Genomic DNA, 25636 nt, shown 5'->3' on the forward strand with positions numbered 1-25636 from the left:
GAATGGTTGAAGTCGTTGGCGACTACTATGGGAAATTAGTAGAGCGACTTTGATGAAAGAGTGATTTTGAGCAGGTTGAATGCTAAAAAGAAACACGTAGCTTTTGGATTGATAATTAACTAGAGAAAAAAATGGAGAACCAGTAACACATGTAGAAGATGTGTGAACTGAGAAATTGAGCGTTTTGGAAAGAAAGTCAAATTAAATGATGATGAAATCATATGTAGTAATACAACACTTTACTACATATGGATTCTCTAAATCATACAATTGAGTAAAATAAAACATACATTTTGATTTGTATTCAAATTTCTAAGATTCTTGTAATAAAACTACCGCCCCGTGGCACTGACGCCCATCATCATGAAGTGCTCTGAGCGGCTTGTCATGGAGCACATCAAATCCATTCTCCCCCCCACCATTGACCCTTTCCAGTTTGCGTACCATGCCAAGCGGTCCTCTGAGGATGCCATCTGCTCTGCCCTCCACTCGGCCCTCACCCACCTGGAGAGTAAGGACTCATATGTGAGGTTGCTGTTTGTGGACTTCAGCTCTGCCTTCAACACATTGTGCCGCAGCGACTCATCTGCACACTCGACGAGCTGGGCCTCAGTACCTCCCTCTGCAACTGGCTACTGGACTTCCTCTGTCAGAGGCCTCAGGTGGTGCGTGTTGGCGACAAAATCTCCGCCAGCATCACGCTGAGCACGGGGGCCCCCCAGGGCTGCGTGCTCAGTCCATTGCTCTTCACCCTGCTGACGCATGACTGCACTGCGACCTACAGCGACAACCGCATAGTGAAGTTTGCTGACGACACGACTCTGGTGGGTCTCATCACGAAGGGCGACGAGACTTGGTACAGGTCGGAAGTTGACCTTCTGACCACGTGGTGCAGGGACAACAACCTCCTGCTGAACGTCAACAAGACCAAGGAAATCGTTGTTGACTTCCGGAAGGGTCACACAAAAGACCTGCCGCTGATCATCGACGGTGCTGTGGTGGAGAGGGTGAGCTGCACCAAGTTCCTGGGGGTGCACATCAGTGAGGACCTCTCCTGGTCCGCAAACACCTCGTCACTGGCAAAGAAAGCTCAGCGCCGCCTGTACTTCCTGCGGAAGCTCAGGCGTGCATGTGCTCCTCAGGCAGTCCTGTCTACATTCTACCGTGGCACCATTGAGAGCGTCCTCATCAGTTGCATCGCTGTCTGGGGTGGTAACTGCACTGAACAGAACTTCAAGGCCCTGCAGCGCATAGTGACTACGGCTGGTAAGATTATTGGTGCTTCGCTCCCCTCTCTGAAGGACATTTACACCTCCCATCTCGCCCGCAAGGCAACCTCGATTGCGAGAGATGTGAGTCACCCGGCTCACTCTTTGTTTGACCTTCTGCCCTCTGGGAAGAGGTACAGGAGCCTGCGCTCCCGCACCACCAGACTCGCCGTAGTGTGCGGCACTGTTGCGCTACTTTCTGGAATGTCTGTTGTACGCTCACTTGCTCCTTTTTTTTGCTCCTCTTATTTATTTACCGTATTTGCCGGTGTATTGGTCGACCTTTTTCGATCCAAAATCGACCGAAAAAAATCGACCTCGACTTATACACCGAGTCATAAAATTTAACTTCGTATTCATCGCTTCAAATGTGATGGTAACCAAGGCCGTTTCTCATGCATCTCATTGTGCGTTGCACTTAGAAAATTTGAACCGGGCGGCGTGCGCGAGTGCGCGGCCCGCTGGAAGTCGAATGAGGCGCCGCGACCACCTCCGCGGTGCTTATAAACAGCCGATCCGCTCGGCGGGGGCTATTTTCGGCCACTTGGCTCGTGCGCACGGCCTCCCGGATGTGCCGGGCGGGTGCGCGAGCTCGCCGGCCGCTGGAAGTCGAATGAGGCGCCGCGACCACCTCCGCGGTGCTTATAAACAGCCGATCCGCTCGGCGGGGGCTATTTTCGGCCACTTGGCTCGTGCGCACGGCCTCCCGGATGTGCCGGGCGGGTGCGCGAGCTCGCCGGCCGCTGGAAGTCGAATGAGGCGCCGCGACCACCTCCGCGGTGCTTATAAACAGCCGATCCGCTCGGCGGGGGCTATTTTCGGCCACTTGGCTCGTGCGCACGGCCTCCCGGATGTGCCGGGCGGGTGCGCGAGCTCGCCGGCCGCTGGAAGTCCAATGAGGCGCCGCGATCTCCTCCGCGGTGCTTATAAAGTGCCGATCCGCTCGGCTTGGAGCTATTTCCGGCCTCCCGTTGGTGCCGGGCGGCGTGCGCGAGCCCGCCGGCCGCGATCTCCTCCGCGGTGCTTATAAACAGCCGCATGCGCACGGCCTCCCGGAATTTGAACACATTTCGTCAATAAATTTCGCATATTGAATTTTGAAGTTTAATATAATGCAACAATTGAGCTCGACTTATACAAAGGATATATCATAAAATCGTAAATTTCCGTCGAATTTTAGGGGGTCGACTTATACACCGAGTCGACCTGTACACCGGCAAATACGGTATCTGTTGTGTTATTTATTCATTATTTATTCAGCACGCTGTTGTTATACTTGTTTACTTGTTTGTCTGTTGTGGGCCATGTCTTGTCACCGTGGGATAGGGGGGAACGAAATTTCGGTTTCTTTGTGTGTCTTTGGCATGTGGAGAAATTGACAATAAAGCTGACTTTGACTTTGATAAACAATGAGAAAACAATTGAAAAGTAACTAAAGAAACTACAAGCTAGCTGAGTCTCTCCCCATTCGGGGAGGCCATCCATTTACTTGCTAGGCTAGTTGTGAAAGCAGTCCAATTGCCACGAAAAGTAGCTATATGCACGTGTGCAGTAAACACACACACGAGACTGATAAGGTGTCAAGAGGTAACAAGCTTGCAGACAGAACCACAAAGCTGCAGCGCAAAAGACACTTCAAATTTTATACACACAAGAAGCAGATTAAATCACTGAAACATTTTTAAAGATGTGCAGCGACAAAGTCCATAGAGTGAAATTCAATTATGGACGAAAAGAGGGGCAAGATTAGAGAATGGCATCTATAAATGACCTACCCTACCAAAGAACCTATGCAAATGGGCAGCAATATTGAGCCATGGTGCGTGTCACATGGCTCAAGAGGAGGGATAGTGGGGCAGGTCAGTCAGCTTTATAGAACATAAGTATTTGATTCATATTCAAAACATTTTCAAAACAAAACAAAACAAAAAAAAATTGTAGAGCTTCTTTCAACAAAAACAAAAACAAATCACTGCATGCCTTAACAGTGGAAAAAACGTCATGGAAAGAAATAATACTGAGATATGGGATTTCAGAAATGAATTCTCATGACAGGACTGGTATAAAGTGCATTGCTTTCAGAGAATGTAGTCAAGCGAAATTGTATATACATCAACATGCCAAGATCTGGGAAAAAAAGCTGGTAAAAACCAAAATATCTTTAAATTTGAGAGGCGACAATGATCTGACCGAAATTGATGCAATTGGAGTCCCTAGAGGAGTTCCTAATTAATAAGAACTAAATGACCAAATTGCAGCGGGATGGGAGTCCTCCATTTGCTGCTGGTGAACGATGAACAAGAACGTAGACAGGATAAATTACATCCATTACAACATGCAGAAATTGGGCAAACGGACACAAGCGGGGCTCGAGGCAGTGCATGAACAGCTAGCCACGCCTTCCCTAATGTCGATTCAGAACCACAATGCTCATGATATGTTGTTGTCTGAGAAAGGAGGGGTCTGCGCAATGTTTGGAGAACAATGCTGCACCTTCATCCCCAACAACACCGCCCCTGATGGGAGCCTGACGGAGGCGATTGCAGGCCTGCGATCCTTCAAAACATGGATGAAAGACCACTACAAGTGGATGACTACTTTTGGGAAGTATAACGCCATTGTGTCCTCAATTTTACCATCAGTTGCAGTGTTTGCTGCTATGCTCACCTTGTATGGATGTTGCATACCATGTCTTCGTGCTCTGTTTAATCGTCTCGTCACTACAGTCATATCGCCCATGGAGGACGAGATTGCTCAGATATACCTAATGTCTGAGCGGCAACGTGATGATGTTGATGGCAAAATTCCTGCATCTGTGTTACCAGACTTTTCCCAGATCCGTGGGATTCTGAATGATGACATCGCAACGTTTATCCTTTGGAGTAAACATATTTGTCCTCATGAATGTGATCCGATGACTGAGAGTCGAGAAAAGGGGTTACGGTGATGTGTGAATTTGAGCAAATATGTGATAAGCAGGTGGGAAAAAATGTTAGAATAATTAGTTTTGTAGAAGCGCTGGCCGGCCTGAACCAGAGGTCTCATACCTTCGCTCAAGGCCAACATATCTGCCAGGCTTTAGGGAGTTCTTATACTCCCTTCCTTGTCTTATCTGTGAGAGGCCCTCACTAGTTATGAACAGAACACCTTTTTTCTTTGTCTAGCTAAAGAGAAGTTCTTTCTCTATTATACCTTGTAGTTTCTATTTATGAATTGTTGTTGACCGGGACAGTTTTTAAGTTATCCCATATTTACTCAATGTTTGGTTAAGTAGACTTCATGCAAGTTATCTCACATTTACTTAACGTTTGTTGGAGTGTATGCACGAGAGGTATCTGATGATTTACTGATCATTATTATTGTGTGAAACGTAGCAAGAAAGTCTAGAGCATTGTTTTACAGGGACACGGCATCCAGGAATTGGATATCAACACCGAGCTGTCACAATCAGTGTTGCCGACCCATCCCGCTCTGGACTTGCAGATGGAGGAAACTGGATGGAAGCTTTGGACATCATCGCTGTGTGCCAGGATGAGAGAGCCATTTTCAAGGTGTAAGGGCTCTACTACCAACATGGCTGCACCATCGGACAGGACCTACTTCATCCAGAAGTTCAGAAGCACTGCCTCACCTGCATCCTATGAGTGCACATGCCTGTTCAGAACGGATCGTGGTTTTGTGGTCACAAGAGTTGTCCGATGCTGCCTGCCAACTGGACACGAGTGTGTGCGCCAGTGTGAGTGACAGACCACACCTACAGACTAGAACATCATCAGCTGACGATACCACGAGGACATATATGTACAACTTCTTAGACGTGACAGATGTGATAATGATAATGAAACGTGGATTGCGTAGATGCTGTTCTGTTGAGCATGTTTTAGAGAAACTTGTTGATTTGACCATCAAAAATGCTTCGCAAGTAATGGATACGATGGTGTACTGTTTCTGTGTTTTTCTTTTAATTTTTTTATTGATAGCATTTTGGTCGCCTAAGGCAGAGGGACTGTGTGAAACTTTTCCTGCTAATAACATCTGGCCAGCAGGTTTTTCGCTTACACAATAAGTTTGATCTCGGGTATTGAGGGAAAACCTCATCTTCACTGGAAATTGTTGCTATCATTGTTTGTTGTTTTTTTATTTTTACTATTCTTCTTTCTTCGTTATATTTTTTTGCTTGCCTTTGTTGTTTGGGGTGGCATAATCATATGATAAAACAGGAGGGAGATGTCAGGGTTTTTCAGATTATCCTTATCGTATGATTATGTTGGAATGCAACCGGTAATAAATAAACGAGCTTGTCCCATCCTACACAAGGTCGTAAAACAAGGGACAAGGGCTTCCTATTCAGCCTACTCTTACCCCCACTCTGTTTCTCTTAATAAATATGCCCTTGCAGGAGGGAGAGTTTAGACTTCATTCCTTCAACGGGTGAGCTCTCCACCTGCAGGTGTCTAAAAGGACTTACTTCTCTCCCGTGTGGTTCTTGCAAAATAAGTCGGAGTAACCGAATCTCTAACACAACACACTATTGTATTACAGCAATGTGTGAGACTTTCAGCTTAATTTCATTTCATAAACACTTTTGAAATTACCGTAATTTTCGGACTATAATTCGCGTTTTTTCCATAGTTTGGGTGGGGGGGCGACTTATACTGAGGAGTGACTTATATGTGAATTTTTTCACAAATTTTCAAAATTAAAAAAAAATAAAAAAGTTAAACTGCGATAAACGAACCGCGATGTAGCAAGGGATTACTGTAATTGGAATTTCAAGTGACGTCAGTGGCGCGGCGCAGCGGTTGTTTACATAAAGGACAAAGATTCGATCACGGGATGACGAAGGGCCCCACGTACTACCGGCATCATTAGCGGCTTTGTTTGTAAGTGACACGGAGGATGAAGAGTTTGAAGGATTTAATGAGTTGGAGTGACACAGAAGGTTTGAAAAATGATTATGGCTTTTACGCACGCCCGGTCCTACTCTACGGAGCTTTCTTTCACCTCCGTGGATTGAAGTCGGGGGCCGGCGCTCAGCCGGGTGGCTGTCCAGGGACGGTGGATGGGGCTCGGACATGGCTTTTACGCACGCCCCGTCCTACTCTACGGAGCTCTTTCACCTCCGTGGATGGAAGTGCCACCTCCGGGGATGGAAGTCCACGCCGCCACACACCTGGAAGTTGACGCCGGTGCCTGGGGCCGTGTGGTGGTGAACTATTTATGTTATAGTTATTTGATATATTTTATTTCGTATAGCAACTTGTATATGTTTTTATCATTACAGTTCAGTAGTTTTTGGCTTGTTGAACTCTTGTTTTGTTAAATAAAGAGACGTTTACCAAACTCACGTCTTTCCTTGTATTTTGTTAACGCTATAATATAGTTATATAGTACATCTGTGGAATAACGACGAGGCTGACGTCAGGGCGCACACGCGGCGTTGTTGACAAAGGACGAGGAATTTGATCGATGGATTTAATGATTTGGAGTGACACAGATGGTTTGATAATATTGTTGTTCATATGATAGTTATTTGATATATACTTTATATATCGTTATATGGGTCTGTGGACTATTTAGAATATTTAGACGTCAGCGGCGCATACGCGACATCGTTTCCATCAAGGACGATCTATGGATTCAATGAATTGGAGTGACACAGATGGTTTTATAAACGTGTTATTTATTTAATAGTTATTTGAATAACTCTGAATGTTACGTCAGGCCTGTTCTCAGCTCTTCCTTTGTGTTTGTGTTTATGTCACGTTAGCATACCTATCGTTTAGCCTGTTGTTGCTCGTTCATGTCTGTTCTTGGTGTTGGATTTTGATGCATAAATTTCCCCCAAAATGCGACTCCGGAGCGACTTATATAAGTTTTTTTTCTCGTTATTGTGCATTTTATGGCTAATGCGACCTATATTCCGGAGCGACTTTTAGTCCGAAAATTACGGTATCTATGTTTTATTGATTGATTGATTGATTGATTGATTGATTGATTGATTGATTGATTGATTGATGATAGAACTTTATTCATCCCATAGCGGGGAAATTCACTTGTCACAGCAGCGTATATGAGTGCAAGAATAAAACAAGTGCCAACATTTCAAACAAGGGTAAATAACAGACAAGGACAAACACAAGTGCCGCTAGTAGAGACGAAACACATTCATTTTATCTGGTGCCACGCATGTTGTAAAGTCTGACAGCAGAGGGAATGAAGGACCCGCGGAACCGTTTCTTCCTACACCGAGGGTGCAAAAGTCTGCCACTAAAGGAGCTGCTCAGGGACCGCACAATCTCATGGAGGGGGTGAGAGGTGTTGTCCATGATGGATTTAAGCTTAATCAACATTCTCCTCTAACCCACAACCTCAATGGAGTCAGTATTGTGTTTATCGTTATATTTTACAGTATGGTGCTATATCCTTGCTACTTGTTAGGAACATGTCACTGATAAAGATGTGGGATTGGAATGGATGAAATTCCACTTCAATGGGGGAAGTTAATGATGCATGGTCACAGAGTGAATTTAACTTCTAAGTCACAGACGCGTATGAATGTACTGTATAAAGCAAAGCAGCAGTCAAGCACACGTAATTTCCGGTGTATAAGCCGCACCGGTGTATAAGCCGCATCAGCTAAAATTCGGGGATAATTTAGATTTTTTCTTACATAAACCGCACCGGATTATAAACCGCACGTGCACACGAGTTTTTTTTAAAAAGAAAGACAGTACACAGAAAGCCTTTTTGAAGTTTGAATAACATGCTTTAACATGTCTTTCTAAACATTGCCTGTGACGCAGCAGTAGTACCGGAGCAACACGGAAGTGTGCACGCGAGTTATTAACAAAGAAATACTGGACACTGAAAGCCTTTTTGAAGTTTGAATAACATACCTTAACATTTCTTTCCAAACACTGCCTGTGACGCGGCAGTAATACTGCAGCAACACGGAAGTAACACAGCACTAATAGAGTTTGATTAAATAAAACATACCAGTAAAAGTCACTGAGACGCGGCGGTAACACAGCAGCAACACGGTAGCACAGCACTAACAGGGCTGGTTAAAGTAAAAGTAAAAAAAAGAGCTTCATCATCTTCATCTTCCTCCTGTGCACTGAAACCGTCGAAGTCTTCCTCTTCAATTTCCGATTGGAATAGCGTTAGATATCCTTCGCCACACACTTTCTCAGTATCTCTTTCATCGTCGTTTTTATCCATTTCTTCTAGCATTTTCCATGATGAGGGTCTCTTCATGCTAATCTTATTCATGCACAAAGCGCTAAATTACATTAAACTAGCGAGCGACACGTGTAGCTCCAGAGTAGAAAAGGGTGCCGCAACACAATGTCATCAACATCGACTGCCTTTAGCTTAGCTTAAAAGCGCCATCATATGCATTTCTTTTGTCCCCCATAATGACGGTTTGTGTATAAAAGCTTCCTTTCAGTAATGTCCATCTTGATCGCGTTCTGCGTGATGCGCGAAATGTTGTAAACACAAACTAGCACGTCTTCTTCTTCGGCGCATTATCTCTTCTTCTCCTGTCTCGCTCTTGCTTCCTGCTAGAGCGCCCCCTGGAGGCCGGAGGCCGTAAAAATCCATAAGTACGCCGCGCCGCCATTTAAGCCTCAGGGTTCAAAGTAACCTTCTGAATAAAATGCATTAAAAGTTCACATTCATTACAACTTGTTTTTGGTGAGCAAAATGTCAGAAGAATTGAATTTAAATGCTGATTGATTACAATGCAGATGGTCCAAACAGCGCCACTGCTTTGTGTAATCTCTAAGTCACATGGTAAACTAAGAGAAAGGGTTTAGAGCACAGGTGTCAAACTCAAGGCCCGGGGGCCAGATACGGCCCGCCACATCATTCTATGTGGCCCACGAAGACAAATTGTGCATCAAATTTGTGTCATTACTAGAATTGCAAACTTGTCTTCACTTTTATAATATATATTCTTAAAAATATTTGACCAGTTTTTACTCGTCTGATTTGAAAACAAGTTATTGTCAGTTTGTTTTGTAGCTTTTACTGTATATAATAGTGTTAAGAGTAAAAGTGATCAAGTCATCACAAAAATCACGAAAAAAATCTTATATAAGCCGCACCTGACTATAAGCCGGAGGGTTCAAAATTTTGGAAAAAAGTCGCGGCTTATACACCGGAAAGTACAGTAATATTTTGAAGACAACATGAAAAAAATTCAGAAGTGTTGCGAGGGCAACAGAAAATAAGGCAGATGGCTTCTCTCATGCAAGCTTGACTACATTTTTGCTGCGCTAACAAAAGCAGGCCACAACCACCAGCACCAGATGGGTCTCTTCTTAATGACTGGGTACAGAAAAACCTTTTACTGCTCGTGATTTCATGTGACAGTCTCTCACGTGACTCACTTGCCTCAAAGCCGCAGGAATGACATGTACAGAAAAAATAAAATTAGTTAACAATGATGCCTTGTCCAAACAAACATGTGCCCGATGGACGTCAGACAATAATTTCATTCATCACAGTTAGTGTAACATGCAAAACAATGCTATGATCACAACACAGCTGTTTCTTGCAGGGCTTTAGTAGCTAGATCTGAGGAGTCTTAGAAAAACTAGGTTTAGGTTTGCTTGGTACTCAAAGGCTCTTGTTAGAAAGCGTTGAGAACACAAAATTATATACAGGAAAAAGTTGAGGAAAAAAATTTAATAAAGGGTCACACACAACAATTTGGGTATTTAAGTATTTACAACTAAAATTATAGTGAAATTCCAATTCACAATGGCCTTAATACATAAAGATCTAGTTTGTGTGAATCATTGCAACAATTTCTGATTGCTCTTTGTTAGGGTATAACTAAACATTTCTTAAAATATTCTCATTTTGGTACAGTTTTCTCTTGTTTTGGTTATGAATGTTTGATGTGACTCTGTCGCAACTCAGTACATATCTACAATATTCCAGTGGAATCCAGGGCCACTGGCCAACCCCAAATTCCCAAAAATGTTAAGCTTTCAACCCTATGACCAAAAACAGAAAACTGTGATGGAGCAGTAAAAAATATAAAAATAAATCAAATGTGGGAAGGGAGGGAGAGGGGGAGGCAGGGGGAGAGGGAAGAAAAAGAAATGGTCATATCAGACAGTCAAGTTTGATGTTTCAATCTTCTTCAGAATTTAGAATGCGTGTACTAATACTACAAAGACAACTTGTCGTGTATGTATATGCATGTCATCAGTTTGTCATCTGAATCGACAATGTTGACATGCACCATATTTTATATATGCACTACATATTTTCAGTCATGTTCACATTACTATACACAGCAATGTTATTAAAGTTAATGAAAACTAATGAAATAAACCAATGTAGAAAAATAATATTTTTGTTCATGAGATAAAATGAAAATGGTAGAAACTACATTTTAAGTTTATAAAATTGGAATTAGCTATAATTATAGCAAACTTGACCCTCATTTTCCTCTTTGGCACCTTCATAGATTTGCTTTAAATGTTTATTTTAAATGTATTTATTTCAGTATTACTGTACGGCCATATAGAAGAAAAAAGGTTGAACCGTTGTTTTGGAATTTTACTTAAGCTAAAAAACAACAACAACTAACAAACCACTTTAGATACTAAATAAAATGACCATACATACTATTATGACCTTGGAATACAGCAATGATTTTGCATTGTACTAGTTACTAATACTAATACTATATCAAGTACTACTCTTGTCAGAAGTTAAAAAAACAATAATTAAACATAAAGCATAGCAGTTAAAGACTACATTGTTAGGTCTGTCAGACTACTTACCAAGTTTGACTGAAATGTTTTTGACTCATCTGTGGAAAAGGGTGCAAATGTGGCAGGCCTGAAATATTATGGGATATGAGAAAAGATCAAATCAATAGTGCAGTGCAGCAGCATAAACCTGTAGTCACAGATGCTCATGTTCGACAAGTCTGCTGGTGTGCCCGGTCACCCCATACTCGGACTTCCTCAGCAGGCCCATCACTTCACATAATGGGAAATCAATTCTATTTTTGTAGCCTGGGTAGGTGGGCTTAAAAAATAATTACTCAGTGAAGACGCAGGAGTAATTGAAGAAAAAAAGCGGTCTTTAGAGTTTATCCACTATGGTCTGCCCTGATGCGAAACCAATACTATTATAAATTTAAATCTACCAAGGAGTGCTTTGAGTGATAAGTAATCTGCTGTGTAACATTCCTCTTTTGATAAGAGATTCCTCAAATAATTTTTGTGGCCCCGATTTCAAAACTATCCAAACCAGTGGTACAACGCCAATTCCACACTTACTTATGCAAAAGATGTTTAAAAGCTGTCTCCATAAAATTCTGTTTTTACAAAAATTGCAATTTGGTTATTCATTCATGCATAGATGTCAGCAGATGTCCAGTTGGATGATGCAAGTGGTGAGCCGTCAGGGCTGGCAAGGCTTTCTCCGCTGGCATAAACACTATCAGAAGCACTGACCCAGATCTGCAAATTAAATTCTAATAATTAGTTCATACATTTTTATTGTAGTCTATTTCTTTATTAAGTAGCATTAAATACAGTGGAAATTCAGTTTATGAACAATTTGGTTTTTGAACACAATAGTTGAAGAAATATTGCCTCAGTTTGCTCACTATGCTTGAGTTCACAGTCACAGATGCACTCATAGATGCAGTCACATTGATGGAGAAAGCTCAGTTGTGCTCTTGTTGTTGTGATAGCCTGATGCTAGCTGCAATATTTTCAGACTTTGCTCTGATCTAGAGCTTTGCCGGCCTCTTTTGGCCTAAACACTATCAGAAGTACTGACCCAGATATGCAAATTAAATTCAAATATTTATTTCATAACATTTTATTTGTTTATTTTCAGTCTATTTCTTCATTAAGTAGCATTAAATACAGTGGAAATTCAGTTCATGAACAATTTGATTTCTGAACACAATATTTGAATAAATATTGCCTCAGTTTACTCACTATGCTTCAGTTCACAGTCACAGATGCAGTCACAGATGCAGTCACATTGATGCGGAAAGCTCAGTTGTGCTCTTGTGATAGCCTGATGGTAGTTGAAATATTTGCACACTTTACTCTGATTTAGAGCTTTTTTCTTCTCTTTTTTAAAATCCAAAATACCACCAAATAATGGCGATACGGAGAATGATTTCCTCTCATTCGATGATCTCGCCCATGGGCATTTGTCGGTGGTTGGCCGTGTCACAACGTAATCAGGTTTGTGATTTGCCGGCCTTAGTATTACATTCAAGAACAAAAGTGACAATAGGAATAGCAAGGAAACCTATATCAAAAATTTTAAAGTATCTGGAATGTTCATATATAGTTCATACAAGGATAACTACTCCTTTAGCCCTACAACAAAAATGACAAGCTAAAACAGGTGCAGTGTAATTGGTCAACAAACGGACATGTGTTACTAACACACACATGCACACACGCTTCAAACGTAATTTGTGTTTGCGATACATTGTTACAAATTAGACTCCCATTAATCAAAAAAGATCACACCAGTTTTATTATTTATATTTTTAGTGATATATTTAAAGTCATAAAAAACTCACCAGTAGCATTCTTTAACACAAAATAGCTTCCTATTTGGATGAAATAAATATAAAAATTGATTAAAAAAGTTGTTTGTTAGTTTTTACAGATCGGTGCCTCAATACTCACTGCCACTTTCACTGCTAGTAAGTACTTGAATAAGCAATAGCAACACAAAAAAATACAAGGTCATTAACGTGTCAGTTAACTTAAACATGCTCATGGTTCAAAGTAATGATAATAAATGGATTTTTTTAAATCGCTATTATTCGCTATTATTATAAAAAAGAAAACCTCTGCCATTATGTTGCATGATTTGCAGGTTAATAAATTGAGTGCATGATCGCCATTATAATGTAGTGAGCCACTAGATAGTGCCAGTGTCCTGGCTTGGTGGCCAAAAGCAGCTGCTTGTCTTGCCTCGTGACAAAAAAATGCCTCTGCTAATCGATGTATCCATGGACGGCTCTAAGATTTTTTTCATGTCCTAGGGCTAAAGGGGGTCTAGATTGATACATTGGGGGGCGGGTGGGGTGGGGGGGATGTTATATGAATAGATATTTGGATATCAACTAAAATTTGCAATCACCCCACTTTGGCTAGGTGTCACGCAATCCCTGGATGTACGTACAGTATGTTCAACTGATGTTCCGTTACTAATTTTGGAATTGCTTTGCCAGTAATGTCACTCTTAGAGCTTCACTTGTTTATTCGTCAAAATTGAGACACATTTTAATTAGGCATTTCCCAAACTTAGGTAAAGAGCCCAAAATGGTTGGTTTTCCTTGTGACCCTTTTAGTACAAGGTTTCACACAGGCCTGTAATGCTAGCAAGGTTAAATTAAAGGTTCTCAAGGTTCGATATCCTTTATGTCTTGCTTTTTAAATTTACAGTTGAACTCTTCCACCCTTTCTTCATCCATCTTCGTTGGACTATTTTCCCACTCCTCCCCTTCTCAAACACGCTTGCATCACAGCAGGCATTTTTTTGTGGCTGTGTGAAAAACCTGATTAAGGTTCAAGATGAGTGAACTTGAAGGTTAAAATCTGGATGCATCTCTCTACAACCCAATTAACACAGAGTCAATAGAGAGCAAATTAAAAAGCCCCCAGGTGGTGAACCTTGCCAGAAAGCGCCAATGAAATCAAGACAGTCAAGGCCAGCACAATGACATGAACCTTCTGGTTACGCGCAATCCCCCTGAGCTCCCCTGATTACAGCATGGGGAGATTGTTTAGAACATTTGCTTCTATGGTGAAGACAAATGAGGGGAAAGGGTATCCATTCAACAAGGGCAAAGGGCTGGGAAAACGCTCCACTTTGGTTCAGGAAACATTAAGGCCGCTCACTGAGGTGTGAACAAACCACCTCCTAAAAACAACATCCTCATTGGAAAAAAAAAGTCTAGGCAAAAACCGACAGTAGACTGGATTATTGCAAACATTGGAAAATACCAACCTAACAAGTAAAATAGTGACTGCTTTAGATTTGCTACATTATCCATGAACAAATTGCTGTCATCCACTCTCTGGACAGTTTGTATTGTATATTGTGACAATAATTACTCTTGCACATATTGGTCTGCAATTGGCTGGTGACCAGTTCAGACTTTACACCAGCTTTTGCCCAAAGTCCGCTGGCAAAGGCACAGTTCACCCACAGCTAATGAGGACAAGCAGCACAGAAAATGGATGGATTTATAATTTGTTTTCCGACATAGAAATTCACACATGTCACAGCAAATCTCCAGGCTGTTAGGACCCTGAACTCGCTATCACCTTCTGCGTAGCGTGCGGCACTGTTGCGCTATTTTCTGGAATGTCTGCTGTACGCGCACTTGCTCCTTTTTTTGCTCCTCTTATTTATTTATTTATTTATTTATTTATTTATTTATTTATTTATTTATTTATTTATTTATTTATTGTGTTATTTATTCATTATTTATTCAGCACGGTGTTGTTATACTTGTTTACTTGTTTGTCTGTTGTGGGCCATGTCTTGTCACCGTGGGATAGGGGGGAACGAAATTTCGGTTTCTTTGTGTGTCTTTGGCATGTGGAGAAATTGACAATAAAGCTGACTTTGACTTTGACTTTGATCTTTGTTACTTAAAAAAAGAATAAAATGAAATAAATATTGTCTGCCTGTTTCATTTACCTAAACCTAATGTTATTGGTTATCAAACGTATGTTTATGATATAAACATGATTTAATCAAATGGAATTCGCATAAAACCTGGTTTACTTCACATTTAATAGATTCATTCACGTTGAAATAACACAAGGAAATTACATTTGTGCTGTCGTCATCATAACAGTGGTGCAAAACTTGACAAATTGTCATTGGCAGTGGCAATATTACTTGTGAGCCAGTGGATGACTGGTGAGCACATTTGCCTCACAATGGTGAGATCATTTTTTCAAAACCAGGCTTTGATCTTCCTGTGTGGAGTTATTCTGTTATATTCTCTCCATGCTCCATGCATTTGGCTTTGTTCCACAATCCAAAGGTATAGCGTCCATGCTAAGTTTAAAACTCTGAAGTGTCTGTTATGTGTGAATTTTGCCCTGGTTAGTTTTAATAGACAGAACCAAGATAAATAACAAATTCAGTTTATTTCTACACTTTCTTACTATGAAAAGCAGTCAGTGTAGAGCTATTGACAGTATAAATTTACTGTCATATCCAAACAACGCAAATGTGAAAACAATATTCAATTAGCCATTTTCCCACTCCACTTTCTTGTGACTCATGAAATCAAGTGTTCATTTCTCTACTATCACCTGTCCTCCAAGTCATTTCCAGCCCCCACACCTACGTGTATATGCCTGCAAAAGTTGGAATGGCACTTTTTAATGGTAACCTATAGTTTACAGATTCGAGTCATTTGATTGTTACTTAATTGTCTTATTAAAACTGCTGTGGATCACCTCCTTGCAGGTGCTGCCATGATGACTGAGGGCATCGTCCTGCAGCGCATAATTTTATTTAATGGACGTCTACACTACTTTATTGCATATTGTGTTAGAGTTGTGCTCACTCCAACTTATTTTGCAAGAACCACACGGGAGACAAGTAAGTCCTTTTAGACACCTGTAGGTGGAGACTTCATTCGTTCAGCGCTGTATGCACAGCAACGAATGGACTCTCCACCTGCAGGTGTCTAAAAGGACTTACTTGTCTCCCGTGTGGTTCTTGTAAAATAAGTTGGAGTGAGCACAACTCTAACATATTGTTTCATATCAAATTGTGTGTTAAACATTGCCCACTTGGCATCCTTTGCAGCCTGGTCGTCCTTGAAGGGGGATCCTTCCATCTATAGTCCCTTCTCAAGGTTTCTCATTTTCCCCAGACAGTTTTTTGAGTTTTCCTTGCCCTCCTGGGTGTTAAGATCAGGAAATGTCGGCAATATTTGTTAACTGTGTTAGGGTTGATAGATACGTATATGTTGATCCTATGCTTATGTTGGAATGTAACCTGTAATAAATAACCTAGCTAGATTAGTTTATGCTTATGTTGGAATGTAACCTGTAATAAATAACCTAGCTTGTGTTGTCCTACACAACGTCGTGAAACACCCCCTGATATGCTTTGACCAGAGGTCAGGGGCTTCAACTCCATCCTGCCCACTCTCACCCCCACCCTGTTTCTCTCAATAAAAATGCTTTTGCAAGAGGCCTGAGTCAGACCTCATTCGATCATCGCTGTACGCAGTGACAAATGGCTCTCCATTTGCAAATGCTTAAAAAGGGCATACTGTCTCCCGTGTGGTTCTTGCAAAAATACGTTAGAGCAGAGGTTCTTAACCTGGGTTCGATCGAACTCCAGGGGTTCGGTGAGTCAGCTGCAGGGGTTCGGCAGAGCTGGTATGTCAATTCGTACAACCTGCAAGGCTTGAATGGTTGGCTTCAAGGTAAAGCTCAGCAACAACGCCTGTCTAGCAGACTAGTACAACGCTATCAACTTGAGAAACCTGCAAGCACTGGAAGAGAGAAAATCCCATTCAAAGGCAAAGGTCAGAGCATAGCAGTGTAGCATGGTGCACAGCCCAACCAACTGAGCACTACAAAGAAACCCACGTCGGCTGGCGTCAAGAAGCAATTCAACATGCACTGCCTCTTCTGTGATAGCAAAGAAAATTACATTAGCCGCTGGCCCAGCATTCAAGCGCAATCAGCAGCAGAGCTGGACAGATGGATCACGGAGGGATAACGCTGCTGGAAGTGTGCACATGCCCATGCACCTGAAACTTGCAACCTCAAGAAGCCTTGCAGTGACTGTGGGGAAGATGGATGACAACCTTCACACGGTCTTCCCTGTGAGTAGCAAGGTCAGGGCGCAAGTCCCGCTTGCGAAACTAATGTCGCCAAACAAACGCACAGCCGGCAGACTGAGGAACGGTGGACGGGCAGTCATCCCGACCGTCAAAAACCGAGGCCTGTCGGTGTTTCAACTTAATGTCGAGGGCCTTACCACCGCCAAACTCGAAGTCCTTCGGCACCTGGCCGACTCCAATGGGGCCGCGGTCCTGCTCCTACAAGAGGCGCACTGCACGACCAACAACATCCTCAAAATCCCTGGGTTTCGTCTTGCCGGGTCCATCAACACCAAGCAACACGGTGTGGCAACCTTCGTCCGAACTGGAATAAGCTGGGCAGCTTGTAGCCAATCCCCACCAGGCTCCAACATCGAGTGGCTGGTTACTAAAATCCAGGAAACCTCAGTCATCAACGTCTACAAGCCCCACCATCGGAGCTAACCACAACGTCACTCCCATCTGTAACTGCACCCGCAATCTATGCAGGCGATTTCAACTGCCAGCACACAGACTGGGGGTACAACCATTCAACTCCTTGCGGAGTGGCGCTGTGCTAGTGGGCCTCCAACACTGATGTCCTGCTACTGTACGACCCCAAGGAACTCCCAACCTTCTTCTCTGCACGCTGGAACACCACCACCAACCCGGACCTGGCCTTCGCCATCTGCTGCAGCAACGACCCAAGACCGGAGAGGCGTGTTCTTGGCAGGTTCCCCCCGCTCACACCACCGACCTTCCATCATCAAACTTCCATCACTGGTGGAACCGGTGCCAGGGAAGCATGTGAAGAGATGGAACTTCCGAAAAGCCAACTGGGAGTTGTATACTGAGGAGACGGAAAGGAGGTCTGCCGGCCTGCCAGACCCAGAGTCCACAGATGTGGAAGCAGCCTATGCAGCCTACTGCCAGGTCCTCCTGTGTGCGGCAAAGAAGACCATCCCACGTGGGTACAACAGGAACTACATCCCAGGCTGGGATGAGGAGTGTAGCCGCCTCCTGAGGGAACACCAGAGAGCCAGCTCCAGAGAATAGGAGGACCCAATGGCAGCAGCACTGCTCGAAAAGCTGGACACCACCCGCAAGGCGAGATGAACAGAAGTCATTGAATCAATCGACTTCACCCATTCCAGCCGCAAGGCGTGGCAGACCATCAACCGGCTCACAGGCAGAAATACACCAGCCCACAGATGCCCAGTCACTGCAGACTCCATTGCCTCCCAACTCCTGAAGAATGTCCGCTTCCCGGATGCAGACAAAGACTTTGCACGACTGATATCGCGTGAGGTGTCTTGCATCTCAAGAGCGGCCAATGTCGATTACAATCTCTCGGGAGCCTTTACAGCAGAGGAACTCAGTGAGGCCATTAGCAAGCTAAAGCCGGGCAAATCCCCGGGCCGTGACAACATTCACCCGGAGTTCGTCATCCACCAGGGCCCAACAAGATCTGGCGTAGGGCCTCCGTGATAGCTCTGCTGAAGCCAAACAAAGATGCGGAGGACCCCAAGTCATACAGGCCCATCTCACTGCTGAGTGTCCCATTTAAGATCTTGGAAAGAATGATACACAGCCGCATAGAGCCAGTGGTGGACTCACAACTCCCACGGGAACAAGCTGGTTTCCGTCACGGAAGGTCAAGAGCAGACCAGATTACCCTACTCTCCCAAGACATCGAGAACAGCTTCCAGGATAAGGAGAAAGCTGGAGTGGTATACCTGGACTTAACTGCCGCATATGACACCGTGTGGCACCAGGGACTCCACCTGAAGCTGCTGAGGACCATACCGGACCGGCACATGGTGCAGTTCATTATGGAGCAGCTTTACTCTCCAAACCAGCAGTGGGCAGTGCAGTAGGCTCCGTAGACTGAGGAGTGGGGTACCGCAAGGGTCAGTTCTCTCACCAACACTATTTAACATCTATATATATACGACCTACCGGACACGGCATCCAGAAATTATGGCTATGCGGACGACCTTGCCATCATGCCGAGTCAACCAACGTGGAAGGCGACGGAAGACGGCCTGAATGAAGACATGCGCACCATGGCAGCATACCTTCAAAAGTGGCGTCTCCAGCTCAGTGTTGGAAAGACTGTTGGTGGATCATACCATCTCAGCACCAGGGTAGCAAGGAGAGAACTGGCAGTGAGCATTGAGGGCAAACGCCTGGAGGTTCAACAAGCCCCGAAGTACCTCGGCGTGCGTCTGGATCGGACCCTATTCTTCAAACAACACCTCAAAGATCTGAAGGCAAAGGTGACATCCAGGGTTGCACTGATCCGCCGCCTTGCTGGAACAACGTGGGGAGCCTCTGCTAAGATCTTGCGGATATCAACCCAAGCACTGGTCTTCTCTGCAGCAGAGTACTGCGCTCCAGTTTGGAACAGAAGTCCCCATGCCAAAAAGGTGGATGTGGCAATTAACAATGCCCTCCGAACTGTAACAGGATGCCTGAAACCCACCCCTGCCTGTCCTCGCGGGAATAGCGCCGGCCAACCTTTGGCAAGAGGCTGCCACCCTCGTTCTCACCAGGAAGGCAAAAAATAACAACTGGCACATCCTGCACAACACTAAAACAACTCCAGCTCCACCAAGCAGACTCAAGGCACGCCACCCCTACAACATGGCAGCACAAGAGATGCTCAATTCCATCCCTGAAGACATTTCCAGAGATGCCTGGCTGGCAGCAGCTTGGAAACAGGAGTGGGAGGCAGCTGGCCCCTCCCTTATGCACCGTTATATCTGGGAACCAGGAGACGGCGCCATAGGAGGAGATGAACTACCTCGCCAGCAGTGGACCACACTGAACCGCTTAAGAACTGGTGTTGGGCGCTTCAACACGTCTATGCGGCAGTGGGGACTAACGGACAGTGCGGCATGTGAGTGTGGAGACCCCGAGCAGACAGCCGACCACATCATCAACACCTGCCCCCTATATAGACCACCCTCAGAGGCCGGCCTGTTTGACCTGGGACCAGAGATGCTGGCGTGGCTCCACGACACCAAGTTGGAGTTCTGACGTTACACGAGAGAGAGAGAGAGAGCGAGAGAGAGAGAGAGAGAGAGAGAGAGAGACTGTGGCGACATCCATCTACAAGTGATCCATAGCGTGGCTCAGTGCCGCTCCACTTTGAGATCTCCCCCCGACGTAACCCATGGAAGCGATTCAACGTGCATGGAGCATTCACGGCAGCTGGTCTAGATCTCGTGGAGCAGACCTATCCTGTACAAATGCTTCAGAAATGTCATCCCCATCTGCGGGGAATACCACTTGAGTCCTTCAGCAGAGTACGGCCACTGGTGTTACTTAGCTCAGACCAAGTACACCTCATCACAGCCACAGAGCCAATCCGCAGAGCATCCTACGACAGACCCATCGCCATCCACACTGCCCTCGGATGGGCCCTACAAGGGGCAGAGAGGTACGTGTCAGAGCAATCATCTGTGACGCCGTGTCTTTTTTCATCAGATGCCAGCTCAGATGATCTCCTGTACCGGAATGTCGAGAGACTATGGCAACTTGCCGTTTTACCTTTCCAGAATGAGAAGATGGTCGTCCGCTCTCGTCAGGATCAGGATGCCATAAACCTCTTGGAGACAAAGACACAGCGACTGAAAGTTGAGGGAGTCCACCATTATGCAACACCTCTTCTGAGGAAACCAGAAGAGCCCAAGCTCAACAGTTCTACACATTCGGTCATGGCTCATCTTAGGGCTACAGAGAAGCGGTTGAAGAGAGAGCCAGGGAAAGCGGCCATCTACTCAGCTGAGATCAACACGTTGATTAACGCTGGGTACGTTAAGAAGCTTCAACAGAAAGAGTTGAAACAGTCTGCAGAAGCGCGGTATCTTCCCCATTATCTCGTGTGTCATAACAACAAACCACGCCTGGTCTTCAACTGCTCATTCATACACCAAAATCTCTCCCTGAACGACCAACTCTTACCTGGGCCGATGTTAGGTCCATTGCTGGCGGGAGTTTTCATCCGGTTCAGGGAGCATCAGATTGCAGTTAGCGGTAATATTCGCGCAATGTTTCACCAAATCCGCCTGCTCCCCGAGGACAGACCGCTCTTTCGGTTCATCTGGAGGGGCTTGCGCTCTGAGGAGCCACCAGATGTTTATGAATGGCAGGTGCTGCCCTTCAGCACAACCAGCAGCCCCTGCTGTGTGATCTTCGCCTTACAGCAACATGCTCGTCAACATCAAGAGGATCACCCTGAGGTCCTACAGTCGGTGCAGCAAAGCTTCTACGTTGACAACTGCTTAGGAAGCTTTCCCTCCACGTCCACGGCCAAGCAGACAGTCAACCAGCTGCGCACCTTGCTAGGAGAAGGAGGCTTCGACCTCAGGGAGTGGGCCAGTAATCAACCAACAGTGATAGCCCATTTCCAACTGAGGCCAGATCTTCAGTCACAGAGCAGTGGCTCAGTCAGAGCCGGACAGACCCACTTGAGCCCACGCTGGGCCTGAGATGGAACTGTGCTGCTGACACTCTCGGCTATCAGTATCGGATCATTGAGCACACTACCCTTACAATGAGGACTGCCTATCAAGTGCTAGCCAGCCAGTATGACCCTCTAGGGTTCATGGTACCATTCGCAACCAGCACCAAAGTGCTAATTGAGCAGCTTTGGTTTAAACAAAGAGGCTGTGATGATCCTGCCCTCCGAGAAGCCTGGGAAACCTGGGAGAGCGAGCTGAAACATCTCAACAGCATATTCATCCCCCGCTGTTACTTGCTACTTTCTGTCAGAAGTGCAAATGCAAAGTACGACCTCTACATCTTTTGTGATGCCTCTGAGCGAGCCTATGAAGCAGTCGCTTACCGCACGGTCGAGACTGGAGGCAACATCCACACCTCCTTTGTGATGGCTAGTTCCAGGGTGGCTCCAAAACAACAACAGTCCATACCCCGCCTGGAACTTTGTGTGGCATTGTCTGGAGCTCAACTGTCCAAGCTCATCGAGAAGGAGATGACGCTTGCCCTTCGACAGACGGTGTTGTGGTCCAACTCCACCACAGTATTGGAATGGCTTCAATTGGATTCCTGTCGATATAAGGTGTTTGTCGGAACCCGCGTATCGGAGATCCGAGAACTAACCGAAAGCCAGGCTTGGCGATACATCGACAGTCCAAACAATCCAGTGGACGTTGTAACAAGGGGGGAGTTTCTGCTGGAGGTAGTAGGACCTGGCCGCTGGAGTCAAGGACCCCCACTCCTTAAACAAAGTGCAGATCACTGGCCAAAGAAACCAAACCTCAACAGCAGGCTCATCTGAACTGAACCTTCTCAGTACCAGCTCAGTGGCCTAGTGGTAGAGTGTCCGCCCTGAGACTGGAAGGTTGTGGGTTCAAACCCTGGCCGGGTCATACCAAAGACTATAAAAATGGGACCCATTGCCTCCCTGCTTGGCACTCAGCATTAAGGGTTGGAATTGGGGGGTTAGATCACCAAATGATTCCCGGGCGCGGCTGCTGCCCACTGCTTCCTTTGGGGATGGGTTAAATGCAGAGACAAATTTCACCGCACCCAGTTGTGTGCGACAATCATTGGGACTTTAACTTTAACTTTCTGCTGCTTCACCACTGTGGAGCCCCCTGTCAACATGCCTGATGCTACCCAGTACAGCTCATGGAAGGACCTGGTGGAAGCCAGGCGACAAGCTCACGGGGCGGCTGCAACAGATCCAGTGCACAACCAGCTCATGTGTCATTGAGATGCAGAGGTCTTGCTACTGAGAGGATGGCAAGCACACAGTTTCTCAGGCGAAGTTGCTGCCCTTAAAGCACAGAAGCCATCTCCTCAGCCTTGGTCTAGTGTGGGACGCTGCGATCGGTCTCATCCATGTGGGGGGAAGTCTACGCAGACTACGGAGCCCAAGCGTTGGAGAGATTCATCCAATTGTGCTTGATCCGAAGCACCCAGCTGTGAAACTTCTCATTAAAGACATGGATGAACACCGACTGCACCCAGGCACAGAACGGCTCTATGCTGAACTACGGAGACAGTATTGGATCCTGCGCAGACGTCAGGCCGTCCGACATCACCAGCTCAACTGCTCTACCTGTCAACGTTGGAGAGCTCAACCAACAGTCCCGCAGATGTCAGATTTACCCCCGCAACGCCTCAGACTTTTCTCGCCGCCCTTCTATTCAACCGGGGTCGATTGTTTCGGGCCTTACCTGCCCTGCGATTGGCTGGCAACCGGTTCAGGGTGTCCCCCGCCTACTGCCCGGTGACGGCTGGGATAGGCTCCAGCACACCCGCGACCCCCGTGGGGACTAAGCGGTTCAGAAAATGGATGGATGGACCTTAAACTGACTTAGTTTAGTTAATGTTTGATTAGATAGGTATCATAAGATACTTTCTTTATGGAAACAAGCGAAAGAAATAACCCTTAAATCAGTTACAATAGCCAAAGTTCATGTCCATTGGTATTGTCCTAACATTGATTGATCAATTTGGTCATATTGTGACCTGAGTGCATCATGGAAAAATTCAACTATCACTCTGACCACAGAGGTGCCCTTCAAATAAATAGAGAATTTAGTCTCTCATCGCACTCGCACACACACGCGCGCACACACGCACACGCGCACACACACACACACGTGAAAAATTCTACTTTGAGACCACTGTGACAGACAGTAAGAGCAAGAGTTATTACATGTTTCAGACCTTTGTCTCCTTGTCAACAGGAATGATTCATGCCTTGAGGTGCTCCTGTTCACTGGCTCTGCTTTTCTCCTCTTGCAGTTTGTCTCTCTCTGGCTGTTAGACACTTATTCTTGAATGCAGACATAGCTATACATTACATCAACTGTCATATATGCATCTTTAAAAAAAAATGAAAATACTGCCTTGAAAATGAAGTGAAAGATTTCTTTTGATATTCTCTAAATATGTTTTTCTGATGTCTGGTGCCGATGAGCAGTGTTATTTTCCCCTTCAATTTGTCTTACCTTATCTATACAATCAGAACACACTAGGATATTTTTTCAGTAAAGTAAAAAGCTTTTAACGTACCGTTTTCCTTAAACTAACTAAATATGTGCATTCTAGGCATAAAAGAAGAAAAATGCTGTTAGATTTTGCACTTCCAGAACCGCAATTATGGCAACAGCTCACCATCACATGAATAATCACTTCTGTCACATGGCATTTATCCACTCACACAAAATAACAATCCATGCTTGTTTCATATCATCCTTGTTCTTATTAGGGCAGTGCTTCGCAATAATTTTCTTTGATGCCCCCCCTAGGAAGAAGAAAACATTTTCCCGCCCCCATGTTATTAACATTAAAGAAAACGAAATATAAATAAAAAAGAAAGATCATTTTACAATATAGAATAACTATTAATAACATTATTTTTAGTCTGTTACAGAAGAGAATCAATGTGCATCACTTTGCCTGAAATTAAAATTAATTCTTATTATTTAAACTATAAACATTCTTGACCAACTGCCATTTTATGCTGGAAAAACTACAATAAAATAATAATAAACATACAAAATATTAAATTAAATAACAGCAATAAATAATATTCAATTCAAAGTAATCAGCAACATTAACTCAGAGCACAATATATAAAACATTTTAACCTACAAAACAAAAATGAATAAAACAATTTTTGCTCAAAAAGTGGCAGCATGACGGAGACCATATCCACGGCTGGAGGTAGTATCAGCTTTTCTGCAGTGGTGTGGTTTTTTCTTGCACTGAACAATTTGGTACGCTGCTTTATATGATGCTTACAGTGCTTGCTGATTGACTGAAGTAGCATTCACAAAGTGGGATGATTGTTGCCAATATTCAGCCCGTTTTCGCTGAAAAACCTCAAGCATCTTATTAGCGTGATTGGGGTGCAAGAACTTTATAAGTGCCGCCTTAATTTATTTGGCTTCATACTGTCCGCTGCCAACATTGTAAGGCACAGTAAACACGCCGGTCTTTCCTCGTCTCCCATCGTAGTCGCACTAAAGCCGAGCGCTACGTAAGCTTCGTCATATTTCCTTCTCTTAGCTTTCGTGTGACTCTCAGTGATGAGAATGGCAAATGTGAAAAAGCACGTAAAAGTAGCGGGGGGGGGGATATACGCTGTCGCGGCGGGTGAGGGAATGCCCGCAAGAGTCACCGAGGCTAACGTTGCCCGGCCAGCTAGCCGGCCGCTCCCCCCCATATATAAAACAATACATTTCTCAACGGATTTACACGATTCAAGAAAATACTTTCGACGGAAAAAAACACGCAAACACGGAAATCCACGAATCCGCGGAAAATTCTCATCCTTGGACTCAATTCTATTATCTCCGTCTCTCTCCGCTGTTCTTTTCAACCCTGTTCAATATTTTTCCATGGTGTCCCACTGCACTTTTTATCCCCTGCTCTGTGCTGTGTGTGCGTATGTTCCGTGCGCTCTACACTGTAGAGCGACTACTCCTTGCGTACACTCTTCCAGTGATACCGCCACTCCCAC

General features: G+C 44.6%; 1 long non-coding RNA gene across 1 annotated transcript; it reads right to left on the minus strand.

Moving 5' to 3' along the window:
- Positions 1–447: 447 nt before the first annotated feature.
- On the minus strand, positions 448–1212 carry LOC148394636 (uncharacterized). Its single transcript, XR_015859932.1, has 3 exons — positions 972–1212; positions 617–778; positions 448–504 (listed from the first exon to the last, which is right to left on the minus strand). It is a non-coding gene; the product is annotated as an uncharacterized LOC148394636 (long non-coding RNA).
- Between the last annotated feature and the right edge of the window lie 24424 nt (positions 1213–25636).

Source organism: Syngnathus floridae, chromosome 8 (genome assembly GCF_059516105.1).
Source record: "Syngnathus floridae isolate MCC-2025c chromosome 8, RoL_Sflo_1.0, whole genome shotgun sequence".
Taxonomy (NCBI): Eukaryota; Metazoa; Chordata; class Actinopteri; order Syngnathiformes; family Syngnathidae; genus Syngnathus; species Syngnathus floridae.